At 39.0% G+C, this 25,613-nt stretch overlaps 1 non-coding gene across 1 annotated transcript; it reads right to left on the bottom strand.

Moving 5' to 3' along the window:
* Positions 1–999: 999 nt before the first annotated feature.
* Positions 1,000–1,123, bottom strand: LOC141739925 (U4 spliceosomal RNA). Its single transcript, XR_012585840.1, has one exon. It is a non-coding gene; the product is annotated as a U4 spliceosomal RNA (small nuclear RNA).
* Positions 1,124–25,613: the final 24,490 nt, after the last annotated feature.

A 25,613-nucleotide genomic window follows, 5' to 3' on the forward strand; every position in this document is an offset into this window, starting at 1 on the left:
TAAAAGGCTAAAAAGCTTTTTTGTTTTCATTTTGATGCCAGTAGAAAGATATATTAGGCCCCAGATTGTTCAGTTTATTTTTGCACTTAGTTTCATTGAATGTAATTGAAATTCTCACGAGAGAAAGGCAAATGGATTTGGCCCAGTGTGTTTCTGAACAGACTGTTGTGAGAAAATGATACAGACACTTAAATGCATCTCCAACTTCTTTATAAAGACATCATTTTCCACATATATCAAATTTCACGCATACTGATTGTCTCTAGACAATTTAGAGAAAGCCAGTTAGACTTAGTACACTTTATTTTGACTTTCTGTTCCTTTTTAAAATTTGACTCAGTAGAAGAGAGGCTCTTTGGGAACCATTACTTCTTTGGCTAGATCATCATAACTTTTACAGTCCGTGTGGTCAAGTCTACACAGCCTACACTTTACCATTACAGCATCATATTTTATATAATGATACACGGACAAATGAACAAATACTTGAAAAAAAAAAAAGAAGCAATAATCAGCATTATGAAAAACTGCTTCTGTCAGTGTGTTGAATTGCCCCAGCAGGACCATGCAAACAAGTCCATCTCAGCCAAGGCTACTTCAACCATTCTAAGATTCTGAAGACTTTCAAAAAATTTTGGTTCTTTCCTTCAACTCAAAATGGAAGATAAACGTGGAGCTTTCTGTCTCGTTCCCACACATGGAATTTCTGTCCCAAAACAATGCTCACTATCATCAAGCATTTAGCTCTGACTTCACACCAAGTCATAAATTAGCGATTTTATGCCTTGCAAGGGGTAGAAATGAGATTTTTTTCCGCTTACAGGGAGAATACAAAGGTTTACAGTCCAAATCAATATACAGCTATTAATATTAATTATTGATGTGATTAATATTATCATTACTCATTTTGAAGGGCTGTTTGAGTAGTTTTTAGATGTCTCTAACAATTATGAATCCTACTTTTTCTCCTTCATGCCTATTTATAACTAGACCCTTAGCATCCTAGTAGACTTATCTAAAAGGCAGAAGATATTATCTTTAAAAGTTAAGATTAGTTTTCAATTAGCAATAATCGCGCCTTGGATTAACCTCATTGGCTACGATACTGCCACTGCGCTGCAACAGATCCAGAGAGGTGATTCTCCCCCTCTACTCTGCTCTGGTGAGATGCCACCTGGAGTACTGCGTCCAGCTCTGGAGTCCTCAGCACAAGAAGGACATGGACCTGTTGAAGTGGGTTCAGAGGAGGGCCACGAAGATGATCAGAGGGCTGAAGCACCTCTCCTATGAAGACAGGCTGAGAGAGTTGGGATTGTTCAGCCTGGAGAAGAGAAGGCTCCAGGGAGACCTTATAGCAGCCTTCCAGTACCTGAAGGAGGCCTACAGGAAAGCTGGGGAGGGGCTGTTTGCAAGGGCATGTAGCGATAGGACAAGGGGCAATGGTTTTAAACTAGAGCAAGGCAGGTTTAGATTAGACATTTGGAAGAAGTTCTTTACAATGAGGGTGGTGAGGCACTGGAACAGGTTGCCCAGAGAGGTGGTGGAGGCCAGGCTTGATAAGGCTCTGAGCAACCTGATCTAGTTAAAGATGTCCCTGCTTACTGCAGGGGGATTGGACTAGATGACCTTTAAAGGTCCCTTCCAACCCAACACATTCTATGATTCTATGAAAGTTAAGATTAGCTGCAGATCAATTTTTCTGAACACAATGATACAAGGTGATCCTAAATTGATTTTCCATCCATTTGGGATGAATACACTCTGCATTTTCTGGCTCCTGTCTAATATTACATGAATCTGGCATGGTCTTTCAGGGATTGAAGATCCAAGTATTGCCTTTGATTCACTAACTAGGAAGATACTGGTGGTAACTCACCATGCATCAGCTGCTTATGTTTTCTGTCTGTGTATAGTCTCTTCCCTTTATCAGTTTATTTTACTTTGAAGCAGGCTCCTAATTAGTTAAAAAAGCTACCTCAGATTGACTGTGGACAGACAGTATAGAGACAAACCACCGTGCAGGACCTGCTAACTCAGACACGTGTCCAAGACACTACAGGCAAACAGGGTCACCCTTCACCTCCCCATGGGAAGTGCCCTTCCATCATCTCACATGAAATAACTTCACGCAGTGTAGGACTCTAGAAAGGGCTAAGTCCTCTAGACTGAGAAGATGTGGCTGAAGGTCCGGTGGAGAAAATAATTGTTGCAAAAGGAGAAAGAAAAAGGAACTACAATACAAAACCATTTGTGCCCCCAAAACCATTTGTGTCCAAGAAAAATAGGACAGCGATAGCAATTTCAGTAACTGAATGGTATTTGCCTGCTTGAGTTATAGAGTTATAAGGGAAAACTGCAGTTACTGGAAAATGTTATTTGCACTTGCAGCTTGACATTTGAATAGGCGGAAAAGAAAAATGTATCTATCTCATGCATTATATATCTGGTCAAAATATTGCTCCGCTGTTCTCATTAAAGAAAATTCTCGAATGGTATGGTTAAAGCAGGTCTCGCTTTGCTTCTACATTCCCAATATTACCTCAGATACATAATTTCTTTAAATAAGGAATATTTAGTCACATACAGCCCTCATCCTAAACAAGTACTGACAATAAATAACTTGTGACCTCCCGGCCTCACTCCCACACACACAGAGACAAAACACCTCATTCCAAATGACAAGAATAAAGGCAATTAAAAGTTAAGTTGCCCATCAGTATGCATTATTTATATCTCGCCTCACAAGGACACAGTGTATTATTACCACAACTGCTGTACTCCCCACGCTACTCCGCACCAGTGTAAATCCCAGCCTCCCAATGTGCCCTGCCTGAATTTTCTGTTCTCTTTGCTGTTAACTGTGCATCAACAGCTTAATGGTGGATCACAGCAGCTCCAAAATGAGGGGATGAAGAAGCCAGAGAAGATACATTTAAGAAGTTTCTCAGTGAGTTTTTGTTTGCTTCATTTTCAGTGTTTCAAATCTGCCTGGGTGAAGTGCTCTGCTTCTGAGAACAGGGTCGAAGTGCAGCTACAGTTGGAAGATTAGTTTTCTTCAGCTGCATAAAGCATTTGCTATTGTAGAAGAAAATCTGACTGAAAAAAATAAAAAGATTTTAACATTGCCCCTCCCTGCTCTCAATTTCCAGTGATAACAAACAGTATATAGGAGAATCCAAAGTCACACATCTACATTATAAAAAAAAAAACAAAACTGTTTTGTATCAGTATTCATTTCTATACTCAATCTCAGAGGGGGTTTTTACAGTTCTAATCATTTAATTCATCAGTAATTTTAAAATGCCTCAATAAACTGTATAAAAGGAAATAAAATAGCATAGCAAAACTGTAACACAGCCTGCCTGAGTGAGAAACAGCAGCTTTTACAGAAAACCCACCCATTTGGAAATGCATGCCCGTTCAGCTTTCTTCAAAAGGGAAGCTTAACTGTCAGACCCTGACTAATGCTGTAATTTAAATCCTCGGATTTTGGCTACTAATAAAAATTTGTTTGCAGCCGATGAATATATCGACATACCGCAAGTGGTACTACTCTCTTTTTGCCACGTGAGGGCAGTCATTTCGTGTCTGCTAATAAAATGCTACTCTTCAGAAGCAGTTTCTCAGGTTTGCAGTTAGGCGGTTCTGAGCCAGACTGTGTCATTGATACACAAAATCAGAAAACAAACACAAACTATCTCTTCTGAATAGCCAAGCTGATCTGAAATTCATCTCGGTCAGTCTTTGGGAGAGAAAAGTAATGAGCTACAACAAAATCAGCAATCAAGGGATAAGTGCTCAAATGAGAATTCAAAAAGAACAGCTTAAAGGATACTGAGGAAAATTAGATGTTTTCAATCAGCTAGGCCTGAAGGATTTGCTCTGAAGTATGCAACGCACTTGCTGAAGCAACCTCAGCATTGTTAGTAGTTGTAGTTGAACAAAATGAATAGAGGATGGGTGATGTTCCTAAAAACAGGAGAAAAGTGAAAAATGTGGAATGTCTTGAAAAAAGGGCAGAATTAGGAAAAGTCAAAACATTATGGATTAGCCAACTCTCTTCAGAACTGTAAAATACTGAAATAATAAAGAACTTTGGAAGCTCTTAAAAGGTATAAAGGAAATCAGCAAATGACAACCTGGGCTGCCAACATAAAAACTTTGCCACACCATTCTAATGTCACCTGTGATAGAATACAGGGTCTTGTGCAAAAAGAAGTGGTTGTCATATGTCTTGGCTTTTGTCACATCTGAACAATAGCTCACATAGCTTTAGTGAAAGAAAATTAGGGAATGATGGTTTATCTAAAGCCATAGTTCAGACAAAACACGCTTGAAAACGTGTATGTAAAGAATAGTTATCAAAGAATTTATAATTTGAATGTAGGACAGAGGGAGACCTTATTAAATCTGCAAAGGATGTGAGGCTTAAGGTGAGGTGAAGGGTTTGTCTGTCACAGTCAGTAGTTCATTCAAAACACATTATAGATTTTTGCTTCCTTAATAAACTTTGTATCTTGGATTTCCTGTTGATTCTGCCACTCCATTCAACAAACTACTCTGTTCTCATTCAAAAGCCCCCACCAGCCACTGCCTCATGATGTTAATTCAAGCACATTCTGGAATTACTCTGCAAGGCCCACACTTTACCCTTTGAGCTTCTTTTTCAAAATCCATTTCTGCTCTACCATTAGACAGAAGAAAAACCCTCCTTTTCCCCTAGCCACTCCTGCTGTCCCTGTATTACAATCGCCACAAATCTTCTTGCATGTCTTGACGGTGAGCTGAACAAATGTCATTTGCTATGAACCCATGTTACTTACTTTAAACTTTGTATACTCTTACGTTGAGATTCTTATATTAATTGCAGGGTTTTTTTCTGAATCTTAATTATTTGACATTTTCAGTAGAAAGACACGTTGATTTACAACATAACCAAAGTCATTTTTCAAGCAAACACAAGTTTCGCAGCAATTAGACTGCTCTCCTTGATCATACTTTGTCATGCCATAAGTGGTTTGCATGTGCTCTGTAATAAATGTAAACTATGCATATACAATGAGGATAGTCCTTGGATTTAATCACTTATTTTCTGTATATAGAAGCTACTGAAAAGGCCTTATTGACACTAGGCAAGAAGGCAGCAACAGGAGGTGAGTGGATGAGAAAGACCCCTTCACTTCAGTGGCAATTACTGCCCTGAACTTTGATCCTATACTGGTAGCTTAAGAAGTATGAATTCAGTTCCACTAATGGAAATAACTTTGGAAATATTATTATTGGGAATGATGAACAGTCATAAATTTTACTAAAATAGTAATATTACATTGAAAAGAGAAGCCAAATGTTTTTCTTCCTTCAGAGATACCAGATTCTACAATATGGGGGTTGGAACTAGATGATCTTTATGGTCCCTTCCAACCCTAATGATTCTATGATTCTATGAAGCATCAGAGGATAGAAAAGATATTCAGGTTTTTTACTTTTATAGTTCCTTACATGACCTTCAGACAATCTATCTAAGAGATCTCCTTTCTCTTGAAAGCACAAGGGAAAGCTTGTGACAGTGTGAATGCCAGAAGGCTTGGCAGCTCTTGATTGAAGGCAGCATCACATTTATTGACACTGGGGATATCTACTGTTCAAAAGGATTCAGGGATCTGAAGTGCTGGTCAGGTTGATAAGGTTTTATATTGTATTTAGAGCTGCCACTTAATATGAAGTAGGGATATTATTAAAATCTGTATTGTATTTGCAATGGTAGACTGCCAAGGTGACCTAGAACACTGCGAGGGAGGGGGGAGAGGGGAATTGTTTGCTTTTCATGTTGTTATCCCACACCAAAATGAACCGCAAAATAATTTCAGGTAATCTAGCCACAAGACTGAGGGCTACACAGTTTTAACAGGACACTGGACAGGCCAACCAACCCAGCAAAGACTGGACATTATTGCCTTACCCAGGAAAGAATTTAGCACTGCGATTTCAAAGAATTATATTTTCTGAGACGACCTGGTTGTACACATTCATTGCTAAAAGAAGAGCTCAGTGGCTCAAAGTTTTTAAATATACTTTCCCATCTTCCTTGAGACGAAGGGGAGTGACTGCTAAACTTAGGAACAGGCCTTCTGAAAGCCCAGAAAAGAGGTTGGAAAGCTTTTTGAATAGAGATAGCGAGCCCGGCCATAGTGTAGTCTATACCCTTTAGACACTCTGGAGTTCATCCACAGCAATGATGCAGCTAACTTTCGTTGCAAGAAAAGTGTCTTTAAGGTATTCATATAGTACTGAGAATAATATAGTCTATATTGCATTGTAAATAAGTACTCACTAACAGACAATTATTCTTAAAGACTCTAAATTACAAGAACACTTCACCTCAAAATACACTTTCCCTTATAACTTATGAATCTGATTCTCCAATACTTACTCAAATAAATCTATTAGTGAAATCTTTCCTGGGCAGAACTATGGTCCTTTGTAATATGTTGAAACATGTTTCAGGATTGGTGTCATCTACTGAGACACTAGATTTAATTCCATGTAGTTTGTGAAATATTAAATTATATGCCTCACAAAGCATTATATCTCATTACTGTTAAATTTGAAAAAAAAAAAAAAAATTCATAGGAATAGCCGGAACAGGTGTTCAAAATTTTGGAGCTAATAATCTTTCCATAGTATTGATAAAGGTCTGTTTTATCACCTTTATAATTTTCATTATGATTTAATTTGCAGTTACTTTTGATGCAAATCATTATGCTTTTTGACATCTTAAAGGAATGTCATCAAATACTTAATCACAAGTTTTTACTGTATTTTGAGTTATTGGCAGCATGTCCATTCTTGTGTATCTATTCAGGAGAAATAGAGCTAGCTGTATGTTGCGCTGAGAGGAATGTAATCTCTGTTTTTAGTAAAACCTATACATTAGCATTAATAATTGTAAAATATTCTTCCCTCTTCTAGAAATTTCAAGAAATATTGTATGACTGGTTTAGATCATCAGTTAATGTAAGCCTATACTATCTTAGGATGGGATTCAATAGTCCTGAAGTGGAGGCACACATGATCTAATATCAAGCAAATGTGGGCAAATTATACATTGCTCGAAGAAAAGTGTAGTTTATGCTCTCTGAATAAGACCACATGCTTCTTATAAAAAGTCAATCAAAACACATATTTCAGAAAGAAAAAAATATTTGCATTACTAATAAGTCTAATAATTCAATAATTAAGAACTTCATATAAAATAATGAACAAAAGAAGAAATAAATTATTGCATTCATTATGCTGAAGTGGGAGGAAAATTATAGGTCATTATATACTGCAAGAGACATCATTTCTTAGGTTTAAAATGTGCCTTAGGGAAGAACTAGTGGTTTTTGGATAAAAGCAGAACTCAATTAAAGAATGCAAATCCCTCAAATTTATAAATCATTCTTTTTCACATTTGAATATACCACCACTGATCATATTTAAAAATTGGCCCTGCACAGTGGAATTCATGCTGTTTGGAAGACATCAGCTTGCTGCAACATCTGTCATCCCTTTACTGTGGATTAAGGGAGGTGGTGAGGGAGGTGGTGAGAAGTAACCACTGTGCTGTGGCAAGCCTTATCAGCAGTGGTAGAAACCAGTGTTTTGAAAGAGTAATGAGCAGTTGGATTTCCCATACCTGAAAATTAAACTCCTGTCAAGTCTACCAGTATCTCAGGCTTTATAATACTTATTTTTATCTTCACTTTAACTAACATAAAACACTGAACAAAATATGTATAAGTGACTTTTGCCCTTGTGAAGAATGAGACTGGGTACAGCCACATATTATAGTCTTCATTTTTGCCACTAAAGGATAGCTCTTGCAGACTTGCCCCAACTCTAAATAGGAAAGGATGGTCTTAGTTCTGAAAACTACCTCATTCTCACTGTCACAGAATCATAGAATCATAGGGTTGGAAGGGACCTCTGGAGATCATCTAGTCCAACCCCCCTGCCAGAGCAGGGTCACCTAGAGCAGGTGGCACAGGAACGCGTCCAGGCGGGTTTTGAATGTCTCCAGAGACAGAGACTCCATCACCTCTCTGGGCAGCCTGCTCCAGTGCTCTGCCACCCTCAAAGTAAAGAAGTTCCTCCTCATGATTAGGTGAAACTTCCTATGCTCAAGTTTGTGTCCATTACCTCTGTCCACCCAAGACCCTCCCTGGTGCTAAATCAGAAACACAACATATTGCTACACAGTGCCCAATGCAACATCTTTGAGCTGCCAACTGCTCACAAGACAAGCTTTGCTGTATTTGATGCTTCAGATGCACAGCTGTACAATGACCTCCACAACATTTTCTTTAGTCATTTTTTGACTGTCTTGGTTATTCAGATTGGTAAACTCTTTGGGCAAGAAAGCAGCCCATTCAAGGTCAAGCTGGCTATTGAAAGCTCAGCATCAACAAGGCACAGGTTTGATGCTGTTCTGCTACAGTGCCTGGCTGCTAGCATGCTCCCTGGCATGAATTTGGCTGGAACCGACTAGCTTTTTCCCAACCAGTGCCCACAGTTAGTTTAGGGGACAGTATGAGCCAAGCTGGCAGAGCGGATGACACTACCCTGCTTGGGGGAGCAGAAAGAGTTCAGCCACACAAAGCAACGTGCAGTGAACAAGCCCTGGAGCCCTGACTTTATTTCTTTTCTACCACAGACGTAAACAACTGGATTCTTTCAGTTTTGCTCCTTCAATTCAGCATAAAAAAAGAAAAAAAAATTAAAATAAGACAGAATCTTTTCTCCATTTTATAACTAAAAGTAGGCATTTTCTTGAAGAAATGGAATAATAAAAATAAATGGACATAAAACATGCAAGATAAATGAAAACACCTGCAAACCCACACCATCAGTCTCATTGCGAGCTACACCTAAACTTCAGAGTTCGAGAATAGCAGATGGAATACCGAATTTTTTCTATCACTCCCATCTTGTAGTATTAAAAAAAAAAGGAGCTTAAAAGGAAAAAATTATAACATTTTCTCAATGCTTTGAAGTAAAATTGTTTAAAAATTTGAGACAAAATTTTGCCTCAAATTATTTTTTATTACAGATTTTAACCTATCTTGGCAAGAACAATTGTTTGTGTAGAGTGCATGTACAGTTTTGTACATACTTGCAGAGAAACTGTTAGAGGAAAATAGATCATGCCAACTCCAACAGCCCAAGAGAGGGGAGGCTGCTGCAGCTTCATGTCCCCAGGTCCAGCCAGTAAGGATGACAAGGATGTATTTCCAGTAGGCACTCACACGTATACCAAATACACCACATACATACACACATACATACATACATACATATACAACCAGCCAGACACACAGGTCACAGACAGTCAGGGCACCCACATGAACACAGATGGCATGAACAGTCTCATCATGCCCCTGTCTCTAGCTGAGCAGGACAGAGGTCCACTAGTGGAAATACATATATGTCCATGTACAAGGTGGATCCCTGCAGCAACTGGGCTCAGACAGCCTGACTAGTAGCTGCCCTGGATCCCAGTCTCCACAGTTGCTGACACCTGAGCATACAAGTCCCTGAGGCTGCAACCCCGCTCCAGTTGCTGGTACAGACCATCCACTCTCACACACACATGGAGAGAGCTGACCAGGGCCCTCTCGGGTCCCGTAGCTGACCCTCTATGCTCTCCCACCTCGAGACACACAGGCACTCTCACACCCACAGCTGGCCCTTACAGACCCACTCACCCCCTTGCTCCCAGACCACTTCACCAGCTCATCTGGCGTGATCTTCAGTGGTGATCACATGCTCATTCCCGTACCCACACTCACTCCAGCCACTGCACCATGGACATACGGGACCTCCAACCTGTGGTCTGACTCCAGTTGTTGCACTCATACACACAGGAATTTAATAAGAAGACAGGACAGGCTGCACTGATAAGGCACAGGGCGTGGCTGGACAACCACACCAACTAGCCAAATATTTACATTTTTCCCTTATCTCTCTATTCCCCACACTTGCTCCTCCACAAGCCACCTAAATCCCTCCCTTTTTCACCTTTGGTTCCTCCCTGAAATCCCATAAGGACTCCTGCTCTTCCCCTGCATCCCATCATGTGTCCCACCACTAGGAAGTAACCTTCCTTAGTCTGAAACGTGCTCCCAAGGACTCATGGTGATGGGTTTGATGCCTGGATGCTGGGGCTGAGGGTCTTCTGGGGAAGTCCTGGGAGGGGCCCAGACAAGGTGTTCCTCCAGAGTCCTTAATCTGGGTTCCTGCCTCCCATTGTGCCTCTGTGCTTCACTAGGCTTGTGAAGATGGGTCTTTGATGCAATGGGGCTGGCAATAGCCCAGCAGGGTATTATTTGGACTCCCCCAACCTACTGTGGTCTCTCTGTGCTCCTTTGTGGGTGTTCAGATGAGCTTCTATCATACAACCTAACATAAACCAGCATAATGGGACATCAAATCTCTTGGATTCAGCAGCTGGTGTATAATAAAAGCTTTTGAGTGTCTCACTACAAAAGGCTGTGATTGAAAATCTTATCACCTTAATTTTATTTCTCCCACAAACATATATACAGTGCTGTTTGCATGCTAATGCTGTTTGCCTTATTTCAGTGTTTAGATTACTGCAAACTAGATTTAGTGTAATTTTGACTAAATCATTTCTTAATTACTAAGTGACGCTTCTGCAAGTTGTTCTGAAGGTATGAGAAACAGTACAAATGCACTGAATCCTGAAGCTTTACTTTTTGTTGTTAAAAGTGAGGGGAGCTCCAGAAAGACTAACATTTGCCATATATCTGCGCTGTTCAACCATTACGGACATGGAGAGCCCACAAAACAGCTTATGCCAGTTTCAAGTACAATATATTTAACAATGATTGTCTGATAAGAGGAATATGGAGCAAAAGTAAATTAATAGATAGTTAATTAAATGGACTGCACTCTCTATTGAAGCATTGTTATCTCTCTGGAATCTGTCCATTTCTCTAGATCTTGCAACATCATTATTTTTTCTCATGCTTCTACCTAATTCATGTTACTCAGCAGTCACAACAAGCCAGAGCAGCACAGAGCTCTGCTCCACTTGTTGTCCACATTCTAAATGATGAGCTTTAGTTAACACATGCTTCAGCAAAGCATAACAACAATTTCTAATAGGCTTATGGCACAGATACTTAAATTATGGTTCCTCTCATCTTTCCTTACTTGCTGATTTAAATTCACATAATGCCTGTAAATTCAGTAGGGCCTGTTGTGACAGGACAAGGGGCAATGGTTTTAAACTAAAAGAGGGTAGATTCAGACTAGATATAAGGAACACATTTTTTACGATGAGGGTGGTGAAACACTGGCACAGGTTTCCCAGAGAGATGGTAGATGCCCCATCCCTGGAAACATTCAAGGTCAGGTTGGATGAGGCTCTGAGCAACCTGATCTAGCTGAAGATGTCCCTGCTCAATGCAGGGGGGATGTTGGACTAGATGACCTTTAAAGGTCCCCTCCAACCCAAACCATTCTATGATTCTATGAATTAATAAAACCAAATAACAAATGTTTGTGGCCATACTGCTAGCTGAATTAAAGTGTCATACACTACAGCATGGCCTCCAAAGTGCCATAACTATCCTCCCTTTATTTGAAGGACTCATCCTTATTTTAAGAGATCACCTTTATTTCCTTTGTTGGTAGCATGACGAAAGGGAACACTGAAAGAATTAGTTTTGCAGGGTAGCATTATACACTATAACTATTTCCTTAAGCCTAAGGAAACCTAGTCTCTTAATAAAAATCAACCACAAAGCTCTAAAAAATGTTCTCCTTTATGTTGTCTTAAATCTGTACCTAAAACAAAAATCATTGTTGTGGCTCCCTAGTTTGAGACTCCACATGTTAGAACTTGATTTTGTCCCAAGGGTCTGTTTTTTTTTATGTTTGTAACCAAGGTAAGGAAACTGGCATATAAAAAGAAAAATCTGGAAAGGTTAATTAATCACTGTGTAAACAGCTAATATGACCAATCATACATTTTACTACAAATGCTTAGTGAGTATCACATTTAAGGTAAGGCTTTGAAAAGGCTATAGTTAAAAGAGGACTTCTGCCTCCTGGGACAGCCTCCACTGTCTTGTACGAAACTACTGAAGAATCAAAGGACTTCAAAACCAGGCACTGGAACCAGATAAGAGAGGATCTCCCTTTGGGCTCATGACTAAGACTAGGTGTGAGTTGCAAGAGATTTTTGGAAGACAATTTGAGGTGGAAAACTACTTCACTCCCACCCTCCACTGTTGCAACTGGTCAAGAACTGAAAATCTGGTTACTGAAGCGAAGAACTGGGGATGAATGATATTGTGCATCTTCATTGACAAGGCAGAGGTCCCTCTGACAGGCTGCATCTAGGCTATCTTAGTCAGTGACTACTTCACTACCCTGACAAATATGGTGCTCGATATCAAGTGCTATCTGCTTCATATTGATATTGAATAATATATGTATATACATGCTTCTCTATAAGATGGGGAACCTTCAATTTCTTTAGGATTTTCTTTTACAGAAATTACGAAAACCATCATTAAAGAAGATTCTTTAAAAAATACATTTCCAGAATACAAAGCTGCCTACAAAGCTGTAGCTGGGATAACCCAATACATTCAGCTAGTTAGTGAGTAAAGATTTCATTTTTTGTATTTATCATAGGGTAAATGCTATCTATTACAGACTACACTATCTGGGGACTATCTCTATAATATCAATCAATTACAGAGATTGGCATGGCAATAATAACCAAGGTAGAGACAGGCATTATTTATTTTTATCTGCTTTAGTTACACCATCCCATGGATCACGAACATGATGTATATGATGTTGGTAAAATGTTATGAAGTCATGCCCTAAAGAGAAGATATACTTTCAGGAGAATATGCTTTGTTCTTTCAGTAATGATAAACATTTTGTGTGATATGTATGGCTGTACTTTTTACTATACTTTATGCAGCAGTTTCTCTATTGCTCACAGGGGCTGTTTGGAGTAGGACGGCATGCAGGCAATGGAAATCCTCTGAAGAATTCTAACAAAGCATCTAGGAACAAAGCTCTTGGGTTGGGGTTTTTGTTGGTTATTTCCAACAAATGCGAAAATGCAGAAGCTCACAAGGTGTCTGCTGCAAAAGCAATAAAGTATACAGTCATATCATTTGGATACATTCATATGAATGATTTGATTGTAATAATATACTAAGAGCACCCATGTCTAAAGCATTACCTCTTCATATGACAGAGCTTTGTTTACTATCAGTTTTCTTTCAACTAAGAAACTCACTAAGAATAACTGAAAAAATATTTTCCTTTGTGGCTATTGGTACTTCAAGCAATTAATATATCAAAATAATTTCTGATAGTCCTACCTTATTAATACTTAAAGAAAAAAAACAAATCCACTATTTGACGGATTACTTTCACAAAAAATCTACGAAACTGCATCTGAAAGTTTGAAAAAATAAAAAGCATACTACATTTAACTGGTCTGCACTTTGACAGGCAATTACCATCTCCAGCTGATAGTGTTAACATCAACTCTGCAAGATATTATTCTGTCTGCAAATTAATGGAGAATAAAACCAAATATTCACTTCCAGCTAACTGTCCATTTCCTACAGAGCAAAATACATTATACGTCATAAAATGATCCTGCCAATGATGTAAGAATATATTTCATCTTCCTTTCTCATCTTGCAAAATTTCAGGATAATGGGAGCTATGTCATTTTGTTAGGTTTAGACACTTAGAAATGTTGTGCACATCCCTTTATCTCTACAGCTGAAAGCAGCTTAAAATGTTTTGTTACTTTCCAATATTGCATTTGTACCATGAGAAGAAACTGCAATTTTTAGTCCCTCCAGAGGTGAAGATGGGTTGGAAGAAACTTTCCATGACTGAGAAGTATTCCTATTTCTTTAATGACATAATGCATTCATTGATGGTTAAGTACCACAGGAAAGCTTATGACAAATTTTTTTTTCACAAATTTAATACACCTGAAAAACATATAGCTAAACAACAAAAACAAAAAGTAAAGGAATTTAGTTTAGCAATATACAGTAGCTCTTAAACTTCATTCTAGTGTCAGCAACAGAAACACAAAAAGCAAACTCTAATACAATGTAACCATTTTATCAAAAAAGTATTTGGCATTTATTTTATTTCTCACAAAACTATTAGAATCATTATAGCGCTGGAGCCTGACAAAAGACTTATTATGGATTGTTTGCATAAGGAATATTTTAATTGAGATTCAGTAGAGTATGCAAATTAGGAAATTAATAATTTATCTATCTTTAAATTTTCTCAAGTTCTTAAAAAGTTTAAAATGTACTATGCCTATTCCTACCTCAAATGCAGTGCTCAAAATAACTATTTGCCTACTAAATAGCCTTGAAAAAAATTGCAGAAACTTACTTAATATTAGTTCTGTTAAGGTTGAACATCAAACCAATTTCAACTACATATGTAAGTTATTAAATATTTTTGGCTTTTAAAGTTTTGAAATACACTAAAACTGGAAACCTATCTAAATACCAATTTGAGAGATGTTGACTTGCATATATAAGAGCAAGAAAAAATAGATATGAGAGAAAAAGTCTTAATATACTGAAGGAAATGGTGTTTTTTCCACAATTACCTTTTAAATAGAATCTATTCTTCAATTTTCCTTGTACCTTTTTGCTTTTTTCCCATCCCTGTGGAAGTTTCCCCAAGACCTCTGCAAGATCCCAGTAGCTCTGAGAGTATATTCCTAACCACGCAGGCACTGATTTTTAGTGTTCTGTGAAAGTCAATTACACTTTCTTACTGCTTATATTGTAACCTAGCAAAATTAATTATAGATCAGGAATCTGATTTTACAGCTTTTTTTCTTCTTTAATACCAGTGTCCACCAGCTCTACTAGATTATAGGCAATAGGGATGAGGATTTTACCACAAAGGACAAGTCCATTGCTCCTTTCAGCCAATACAAACCAACTGATTTGAATCCAATTTTTCTCAAGCTGCCATCAGTATCAGCTCCTGACTTTGACGCAGTTTTTGGCATATGCATAGGCCTTTAACAGCTGCTTTAGTACCACTGTTCATGCAATGTCACAACAGAAATACTATGAATATTATACTTTTTAATCTTCAAGAAATTTACAGGAATATAATCTCATATACTTTCCTATAACGGTGTAGGGATCTCTGGGCTTGCACTTTTCAACAAAGTTGCTAATAATATGGAGCATTAAAATGTCAATATGGTCTGAGACCATGCTGTTGGGTTTTCACAGAATCGCAGAATCGCAGAATCACAGAAACTTCAGAGTTGGAAGGGACCTCTAGAGATCATCTAGTCCAACTCCCCTGCTAGAGCAGGATTGCACATTACTCAGGACTGCATCCAGGCGAGTCTTGAAAATCTCCAGAGAAGGGGACTCCACAACCTCCCTGGGCAGCCTGTTCCACTGCTCTGTCACCCTCGCTGTAAAGAAGTTTTTCCGTGTATTTGAACAGAACTTCCTATGTTTTAACTTGTGCCCATTGCCCCTTGTCCTGTCACTGGGAACCAATGAAAAGAGTCTGGCACCATCCTCCTTCAACCCACCCTTTAGATACTTGTATGCCATAATAAGGTCTCCCCTCAGCCTTCTCTTCTCCAGGCTAAAGAGTCCCAGTTCTCTCAGCCTTTCCTCATAAGGGAGGTGCTCCAGTCCCTCAATCATCTTAGTTGCCCTTCGCTGGACCCGCTCCAGCAGTTCCCTGTCCCTCTTGAACTGGGGAGCCCAAAACTGGATGCAGTATTCCAGGTGTGGCCTCACCAGTGCAGAGTAGAGGGGGAGAATGACCTTCCTTGACCTGCTGGCCACACTCCCCTATGCAGCCCAGGATTCCATTGGCCTTTTTGGCAACAAGGGCACATTGTTGGCTCATGGATAATTTACTGTCTACCAGGACCCCCAGATCCTTCCAGAACTACTGGAAGGACTCAGAACTACTTCCCAGCAGGTCCACCCCTAACCTATACTGGTGATTAGCATTCTTCCTCCCCAGGTGGAGGACCTTGCACTTGCTTTTGTTGAACCTCATTAGGTTCTTCTCTGCCCAGCCCTCCAGCCTGTCCAGGTCATGCTGGATGGCAGCACGGCCCTCCGGAGTGTCAGCCACCCCTTCCAGTTTGGTATCATCAGCGAACTTGCTGAGGATACACTCTGTCCCACCATCCAAGTCATTAATGAATATACTGAACAAAATTGGACCGAGTATTGACCCCTGGGTACACCACTGGTTACAGGCCTCCAACTAGACTCTATGCCACTGATCACAACCCTCTGAGTTCTGTCACACAGCCAGTTCTTGATCCACCTCACTGTCACCTCATCTAGCCCATACTTCCTCAGCTTCCTAATGAAGATGTTATGGGAGACAGTGTCAAAAGCCTTGCTAAAGTCAAGGTAGATGACATCTACAGCTCTCCCCTCATCCAGCCAACCCGTTATAACATCATAGAAAGCTATCAGATCGGTCAAGCATGATTTACCCTTGGTAAATCCATGTTGACCACTTCCAATGACTTCCTGTTCCTCAACGTGTTTGGAGATGACATCCAGAATGAGTCACTCCATTACCTTCCCAGGGACAGAGGTGAGACTGACCGGTCTGTAGTTCCCTGGCTCCTCCTTCTTGCCTTTTTTAAAGATTGGAGTGATGGCAGCCTTCCTCCAGTCCTCAGGCACCTCCCCTGTTCCCCATGACCTTGCAAAGACAATGGAGAGTGGTCTAGCAATAACATCTGCCAGCTCTCTCAGCACTCGCGGGTGCATCCCGTTAGGGCCCATGGACTTATGAATGTCCAGATTGGCCAAGTGGTCTCTGACCCGGTCCTCCTCAACTGAAGGAAAATCTTCCTCTCTCCAGACCTTCCCCCTTGCCTCCAGGGTATGGGATTCGTGAGAGGCAGCTTAGCAGTGAAGACCAAAGAAAAGAAGGCATTCAATAGCTCTGCCTTCTCTGTGTCTTCCACCACTAGGGCACCCGTCTCATTCATCAGTGGACCTACATTTTCCCTAGTCTTCCTTTTTCTGTTGATATACTGATAGAAACTCTTCTTGTTGTCTTTAACTGCAGTGGCCAAGCTGAGTTCTGATTGAGCTTTGGCCCTTCTAATTTTCCCCCTACATAGCTTTGTTATATCTTGATAATCCTCATAAGTTGCCAATCCCTTTTTCCAGAGAATGTAAGCTTTCCTTTTTTTCCTGAGGTCCAGCCAAAGCTCTCTATTTAGCCAGGCTGGTCTTCTTCCCCGTCGGCTCGTTTTTCGAGACATGGGGATGGCCTTCTCCTGTGCTTCTAAGAGCACCTGCTTGAAGTATGACCAGCCTTCCTGGGCACCTTTGCTCTTCAACACTGCCTCCCAAGGGACACTCTCGACCATGCTCCTAAACAGGCTAAAGTCTGCCCTTCGGAAATCCAAGGTGGCAGTTCTGCTGGCTCCCCGCCTTGCCTTTCCAAGAATTGAAAATTCTACCATTTCATGCTCACTGTGCCCAAGACGACCTCCAACCTTCACATCCCTCACAAGACCTTCTCTGTTAACAAACAGTAGGTCCAGTAGGGCACTTCCCCTAGTTGGTCCTTCACCAGCTGTGTTAGGAAGTTGTCTTCCACACACTCCAGGAACCTCCGGGACTGTTCCGTCTCTGCTGTGTTATATTTCCAGCAGATGTCTGGGAAGTTGAAGTCCCCCACAAGAACAAGGGCAAATGATTGTGAGACCTCTGCCAGCTGCTTATAGAATACTTCATCAGATTCTACATCCTGATTAGGGGGTCTATAACAAACTCCCATCACGATGTCTGCCTTGTTGGCCTTCCCCTTAATTCTTATCCATACACACTCAACACTGTTATTCACACTGTTAAGTTCCAGACATTCAAAACTGTCCCTAACATAGAGGGCCACCCCGCCACCTCTCCTTCCTTGCCTCTGCCTTCTGAAAAGTTGGTAGCCATCGATTACCGCACTCCACCTAAAATAGACACCTAAATTACACCTAAATAGACAACTTTGTCTTTTTTCTGACATTACATAGGGAGTGTAATAATTCTTTCATTTTTTCACTCTTTCTTTGAATACCAAAGGCAGCAGACTATCACATCAATCCATCAGTTTCTGCATTACAAAAAGGGAAACCCTCCTGAGAGCATGAACTGGGGAATGGATGGATTCCATCAGCTACACTCTGTACAAACAGCATTTACACAGCGAGTCAACTACACAGCTCTTGCTAAATCTTTTTGCAAAAATTGTAATCAAATAGTAACTAAGGTCTCTTCTGAGCTGGAAGATTCCCTTTTCTCTATAGTATATATATCCTGATGACTCTTGCAGTTGGGGCAATCCTTTGTAGTTATGCTACCATTTTACAGACATCCACATTGGCTGATCTTATGCTGATTGGTGTGATTTTGGTAACACGGCTTTCATGGAGTCCAAATTTGATCTTTCCTTCCCCTTTTTGTTTCAGATTCTCTTTTCTGGTTTGGGATTGGGTTTTTTTCTTCTTTTTCTTTTTGGTATTCTCTCATACTCATGCTATCCAAGACTTAACTTTCTTCAGTAAGTTTTCACGTGGGTTGACAAATTTCCTTTGCTTGGCAAATTTTAATTACTTCAACAAAAATTAGTCCTTTGTGTTTGTGATCTGGGACAAGTCACAACCTGATCTTTTATAAAACCCCCAGCATTCTTGCATCATTAGGTCAGCTGTATCCTCTTTTTCTATCTTGCTTTTACACAGACTTTAAAAAGGTTCACTTTTATGTATACCATTCTAGTTTTTCAATTTACGGACAAGAAAAAGAGAAAAAAGAAACAAAACCCGAGTATATATAAACTGTTTTCCCATGTTCATATATGGCATTCCTACAGGAGTCAACAACTCAAAGTACGGCAGCTTTGAAGTAGAAACACGTCACAAATATCACTCCCGACTGTTCTTTGCTGGTGCCTGCTCATTGTGCTCTTTTACACTGTCGGTTGGTGTGACAGCTGCACCGTGTGACTCTGGGCAAGTGAACAGCACTGTGGTTCAGGCATCACCGAGAAGTGGCCCTGACTGACACCAGCCTCGCTGTGCAAACCCTGAGAACTGTGCAGGGCCACATCTTCTCAGGAACAAAGGAGTCTAGGCCATGTCTTATCAGGAGCCAACAGTATCAACCGAGCTGGAACCAGACATGTCTAAAACTGCTACAGCTGCACACCTGCACATACACCAAAGGTTGGGGAGGAGGTTGACTACGAGTCAGTCACTTTACGTTATAAAAGTCCGTAGCCCCTTGGAGAGCATTGAGCTCTCCTGTACGGCAGCGATTTCCTCCTTGAGCAGGGCCACCTCTCAAGGCTACTCCTTGAGGCATAGAGACCCCTTACCTGGCTTCTTTTATCTATAACGAGGAAAGCAAGTAGGCCTAAGAGTATATTGTAAGCTAGCAACATTTATATATATCCAGCTATAGCTTATTAGAAATGTAGTAAGTAGTAAAGCATTTGACTGCTGTCTAAATCGTCTAATCACTAATTAGCACTTAAATCATCATTTAAATCATTGTCAAATCATTCTCAAATCATTGTTAAATCACTGTTTAATTAACATTCAATTATGCTTAATCGCCATTTGATTATCATTTGATTTTCATACCATCATTGATTAATTACCATTTGATCATATTTTGATCATCAATAAAACCTTTTAGTTAACCCCAACAATGACTTCTCTTCACAATTTACCTGCGACAGTTAAGACATTTTTTGGGAACAGACTGATAATTCAGCTCTTCTTACTTAATCAGATGTCCCAGAAAAAAAACACCACCCAAAACAACAAAACTTTAGAGAAATATGAATTTATAGTGCATGCTGCTACCAAACAGCAAGGTCTGGTTTTCATTATTATTTTGCTTCTTTTCCTGAGGCTTACACACAAAGGTTAGCAATAAAATATAGATTCTGATGCAAGTAAAACCTTCACAGTAATAAAGCCCTGGATCTAGAGAGTTCAAGATAGACAAGGCAACCACTGTAAAAATATTCATGCAAAGTGTTCAGACAATGCATATATTGTAAATCAAACAAGGGAGGAAAGAAATAGAGCTGCCCAGTCCATTCTAAGAGAAAAAAACACGCTATTGTTTTTTCATGGCATTGTTAGAGACAAAGAATGCTGAATAAGTGATAAACTTAGCTTTTGTGTGATGAAGTACACCAGCTGTATTTCCAAATTTTAACAGTCAACTGGATGATTTTCAGTAACCTTTGAAATTAAACGTTTGCCTTAATTCTTCAATGATGCTCTTTCACATAGCATAATTTGAATAGCTGCATACAGCAGCTACTTATTCTTGAACAAAGGAGAAGTTTTTAACGTCATGCTGCTTCAAATTAACATCATTTGAGATATCAGGCATCACTGAAATTATGCTTATGTGATATGACACATCATAAATTGATGCAAAACAGCCTAAAAAATACCAATGTTATGAGTCTCTTTATTACATGTTACTGGCATTATCAAAATAGGCTAGGACTGCCCTATAAAATCAGGAGAAAAAGCCTTTCCCAAAGAACTATTTCTCTGAACAGTAAATAAACAGAGAAATGGAAGAATATGAACCTGGCTACACAGGAGAAAAAACATTGGTGGGGAATGTCCCCCATACAAATATGGTTTACAAATTATTCACCTATACATGCACAGAAATATTGCATATATTAATTCTATCAAGACTATTTTTTTACTTGCTCTGTTTTAGTTTCCTCAGTTGAAGGTATTCTCTGACAAAGGATAGAGAAAGCTCCCTGGTAACTTGCAGGGAGAAACAACTTTTCTTCAAGGTGAAGAATGGCTACATTTAATTACCTTGAAACATTCTGTTTCTAAGGCCTGTTTTTCATATGCAGGATTAGGATAGAGATCCTTCCACTGTAACCCTCTTATATAAATGTTTCCTTCCCTGAGGCTGTATTCAATTTAGAACTGGAATAACAAAGAGTCAATAGAGGCCTGACAGGGACAGGCACTCAGGGGTAAATTTTTGCCTGGTCATTATTTTATTTTTGGTGAAGTTTTAAGAAAACTTTAGGAAAAGCTTTAAATTCATACCCAGCCATCATATCTACCTAGAACGGAGAGCTGCAGCAGACTTTTTCAGCAGATTCCAAACCATTAGTGGCTGAACCCCTATCAAAAACACAGAAGCATGAAGCAATGTGAATGCCGGTTACCTTTTACAAAAATAAAGATTAATTCAGGCTTGTCTCTGCTTCCTGGGACAGTCTAAATATCTATGCCAATGCCGAAGTGGTGCACTTGGTGAAAAAAATCTTTGAATTATTGAAGACACTTCATTATGAAAAACAACCATTTGGAGGGATAAAGTAAGGACCTTCCTTCTGATTTGCTCTGCTTTGAAATAACACAGTCATATCAGGTTTTATGGGAAGTTTATTACTTCAAAAAAATCAGACAATTATCTAATTCTTGAGATTTACTAACTAAAATTAAAACTCTTCATATATATTTAGATGACATAAGCTAAATAAAATTAAATAATTTGGCAGATATTCAGGGTTGGTTGTTCTTTCCTTAAAATAAAGTTGATATAAACCTATTCTGCTATTTAATCATATACCACAAGAGAGGATCTTGTTTACATCAAAAGTCTCACTATATAGAGAAATTTGATGTGTGTTGAAAAAAGTGACTACGGGAGGCACAAAATTTAGGTTTTTAGTCGAAGATAATACACTTTGTAATTCTTCTTTCTTTTTGTGAATTGTTTGAAATTTGAGAGAAGATTGGTTCAATACATTATAAATTTCCTCTGCAAAAAATACCTCCCAAATGTACCACCTCTGTCAGAATGCTGTTTGAACAGCTTTGCGTGTCATAAGGAACAAGCATTCAACAATCTTTTGAAAACTGCTCTCCATCTGGAAATGAAGACCAGCTCCAAAATATTGTCTTTCATTGCTGCAAAAACAGCAGCTGTTGAAAAACTCAAATTTAAACAGTAATGCAAACAGAATTTAGGTTGAAGAAAAGAAAAAAAAAGAAAAAAACCCCAGTCATCTTCTGATAAGCATTAGAGTGGGGAAAAATACCACACACTTAACAGAAAATAGAGTGGTTAAGGCACTCAGAATTCTCAGTTCATTTTCCAGCTTTGTCACAGACTTCTGATTTGGCCTTGTTCAAATCTCAGTGTGCTCTAGCTCTTCATCTGTAAAGCAGAAATGAAAGACTCCTTTTTCTTTTTTTCTGTCCCTCTGTGCATTAATTATTCAGACTATGAGATATCTGAGATATACATATACACCTATATATACACTATATATACACTAATCACTTTGTATAGATGCATAAAATGATATGCTTTTTAGTGATGCCAGCACCAGTTAGGGCTTCTGCAGGCTGTAAAACAGAATCACTTTAGGGCTTAAGTAAGCAGACACAAACTCTAGGCTGAGTAGGGTTTAGGCAAAAGCCAAGGATCTCTATGCTCAGTCAGGAATTTTCCTGAGTATTCCCAGGCCATAATTTTAGGTATACAAGGAATTCTAAGGACAGTCAAGGAGGATAAGCAGTCTCTGGAGAGCCACTCCAATTCAGACTTGCGCAAAATGTAGATACAGGTGGTCAAGGTAAGGCAGAATCTAGGCGACAAGGATCTTGGCTTTATGGTTATGCTTATGTACAACATCCAAGACATTGTGGGGACTTCTTTTGAGAACTCCTAACACTGCAAGAAGCTCGTTCTCACTACCAAAGATCATCAAAGTACCTTCACTTCCTGGTGCATATTTCACCTCACATCATGAATGGGGGGAGGGGAAGCTACTGCACACAAGGGAATGAAAATTAGTTTTGGTTCTAGAGATTCAATAGAGATATTGCCTGCTCCACATTTTAGACAGCATCTCAAAGTTTGCCTAACAGAGTTCTCTCTCAATGAAGACTGCAGCAATAACAACAAATCTCTTAGTCTATCAATTTTCTCTCTTTTAAGATTAAAAGTACAACAAACCATCCAGCTTAATTAAGATTGTTGTAGCTGCAAAACTATCAAACAGACATTATCTGTGCAAAATGTTCACAGGTAACCAGCATTAAACACCTAAGGTGTGGAAAAGTTGCAGCTGCTGTTTGTAAAAGCATTTCCTTTTATGTTTCATTAAAGGATAAATTTCTTTGACATCTCATAACTAAGTATTGCAAAACTCATACTACAAAGGTATGTTCCATTTTGGATGTAGTTTTAATTTAGAAAATGTTTTGTACAATAATTACATAGAAGATCACAGCCCAAAGTCTCTTAGAGACATTCGAAATAAAGTAAGTGTAAAAATTGAGAGTTTATTCCCCATCTAAGGACAACTTTCAGCTGAAAAGCCCTGCAATATAGTGGCAATATATCTGCTAAATCCTTGAAAATTCAAATTCTAGAGCAAGCTAAAAAATGAATGGTATTATTGATGTATGCAGTAGGTGTTTTAAGAAACCAAGGGAAGGGAAATTTAGAGGGAATAAAAGTTAGGAAAGACCGAGCTTCTGCTCTGTCCTCCCACCACTCTACCAAAATCTCAGAACTAGAAGTATTTCCTATTCCCCACTGACTTTTAACCTGCTGACTATGCAATTTTGTCATTCCTTCATTTTTGTGAAGCCACGTTCTTAGTCTCGGCCCACTTCTATTACGGTGGCCTTTAAAGTAGCTTTCTTAACTCCTGTCTTTAGCTTCCTAGAGTTCTGTCCTTACGCTCCTTCTGTTGTTCTTCTATATCTAATTTCAACCATGGCTCCATGGTCCTTCTTAAAAAAAATTCTAAAATATGTTTGGTTTTGGGTTGTTTTTTTTTTTTCCTCTATTTAGGCATGCAATCAAAACTCTCATTTAAGTTCTTATGAATTACCACAATGTCCTTATTTGGCTTTGGCACATGCCCTGCTTGTATGAAGCCAGAGCATTCTTACAATAATTAACTTTCTACCCCATGACTTTGATTGTAGTATGCATTTCTGTGCATTCCTGTAACTCCTTTCTTTACATTGAACTGCTTTACTCATTTTCAGAATGGTCTTCACCAAGTACTGTTTCTTAGTCAACAGCATGAGGTCCACTCTCACTCCTGCGTGGCCTATATTTCAGGCCACTTGTTATATTTTCAGTACAAGCACATTTGTGGTTTCACATGCAAAGCTCCTACCTGGGCCTTCTTCACAAATCATCTCATCGCCATCCCTATTCCCTTTCTTTTTATGATGCCTTTAAAAAATGTGTACTTAGGCTGCCCCTGCGTTACAATTCTTGCCTCTTGGGGAAGACTAGGACTGAATTACCCAACTGTATCCTACTATCCAGTGTCCTGATCATTTGAATGTAAGCTACACAGGGAAACATCTTGTTTTGTGGATCTTTTTCTACTTTGCCTAGCCCCATTGGATCCTGATCTAGGATCAAAGCTTTTTCATGCTATGGCAATTCAAATCACATTTTTTATTGACATTTCTAGTAAAATTGCAATTTCAAAAAGGAGGTAGCTTGTATTATGTATACTGATTATATTCTGTTCAAAGAATGATAAAAAACGTAGTTGCTTATGAAACTGAGGTGAATAAAACTGTAACTCTGGACATCTGCTTCAGAGGTCTGATTTCGCAAAACTAGAAGTAAGATACATTTGGCCTATAAATTTCAAGTTACAAGTCCGTGCTATTCAGCTACTTATCCACTTAATTAATCTTTTATTGCTTTGAAATAGCTAGCATACACTGTCCAAAGGCTCTTTTGAGATGGAACATGCTCTGCTGCTCTACTGTCATGTAATTTGATGCTACCTCTGGAAGATACTGCCTGCGTGGATATTCAAGACTCATTTTATATAATCTTATCTGTTTGAGTGTTCATATCTATACAGGCACAATGAAATTCCACACATCATAAAATTTCAATGTTCAACCTATTGTACAATTTTATTCCCCTGTTTACCACAGTAATATCTGAGCTCATTCAAACAGAAACTAAAACTCTCTCAAGTTCTTCCCTGGTAATCCTTTCTTTTTTGGCTGGAGAAAAAATGTTTGTAGAAGGTTTTTGTGAACGTTGTACTTTCCATTCAGCTATTGTTGAAATTTGTACTAGTTTTGCAGTCTCCTTTTTCTTCCCATCCTCCAAAACGAATATCCTATTAACCTGTTGTTGAGAAAGTCATCTCCAAAAGATTATTGTTTCTTCTGTTTCATGACTGACACACTTTGCTCTAGGAACATAAACATACTCAAAGAAATCCACAGTCACAACAGAAGATTGACTTAAAAGTGGAGGCATTGAGCTTGTGAGTGAGCACAAGGAGCAGTTACAGAATTTTCCAATACACTCTCAAAAATGAAACAGCAAAATTAAACCAAAAAAATTATGAGTCAATTACTTTTTTATAAAACTATGTTTTGGAGGAAAAGATTCACTGCCATTGATATGGAATCACTAAAGTACTCAGTTTGGGAAATAATTATT

The sequence above is a fragment of the Larus michahellis genome, chromosome 2 (assembly GCF_964199755.1).
Source record: "Larus michahellis chromosome 2, bLarMic1.1, whole genome shotgun sequence".
Taxonomy (NCBI): Eukaryota; Metazoa; Chordata; class Aves; order Charadriiformes; family Laridae; genus Larus; species Larus michahellis.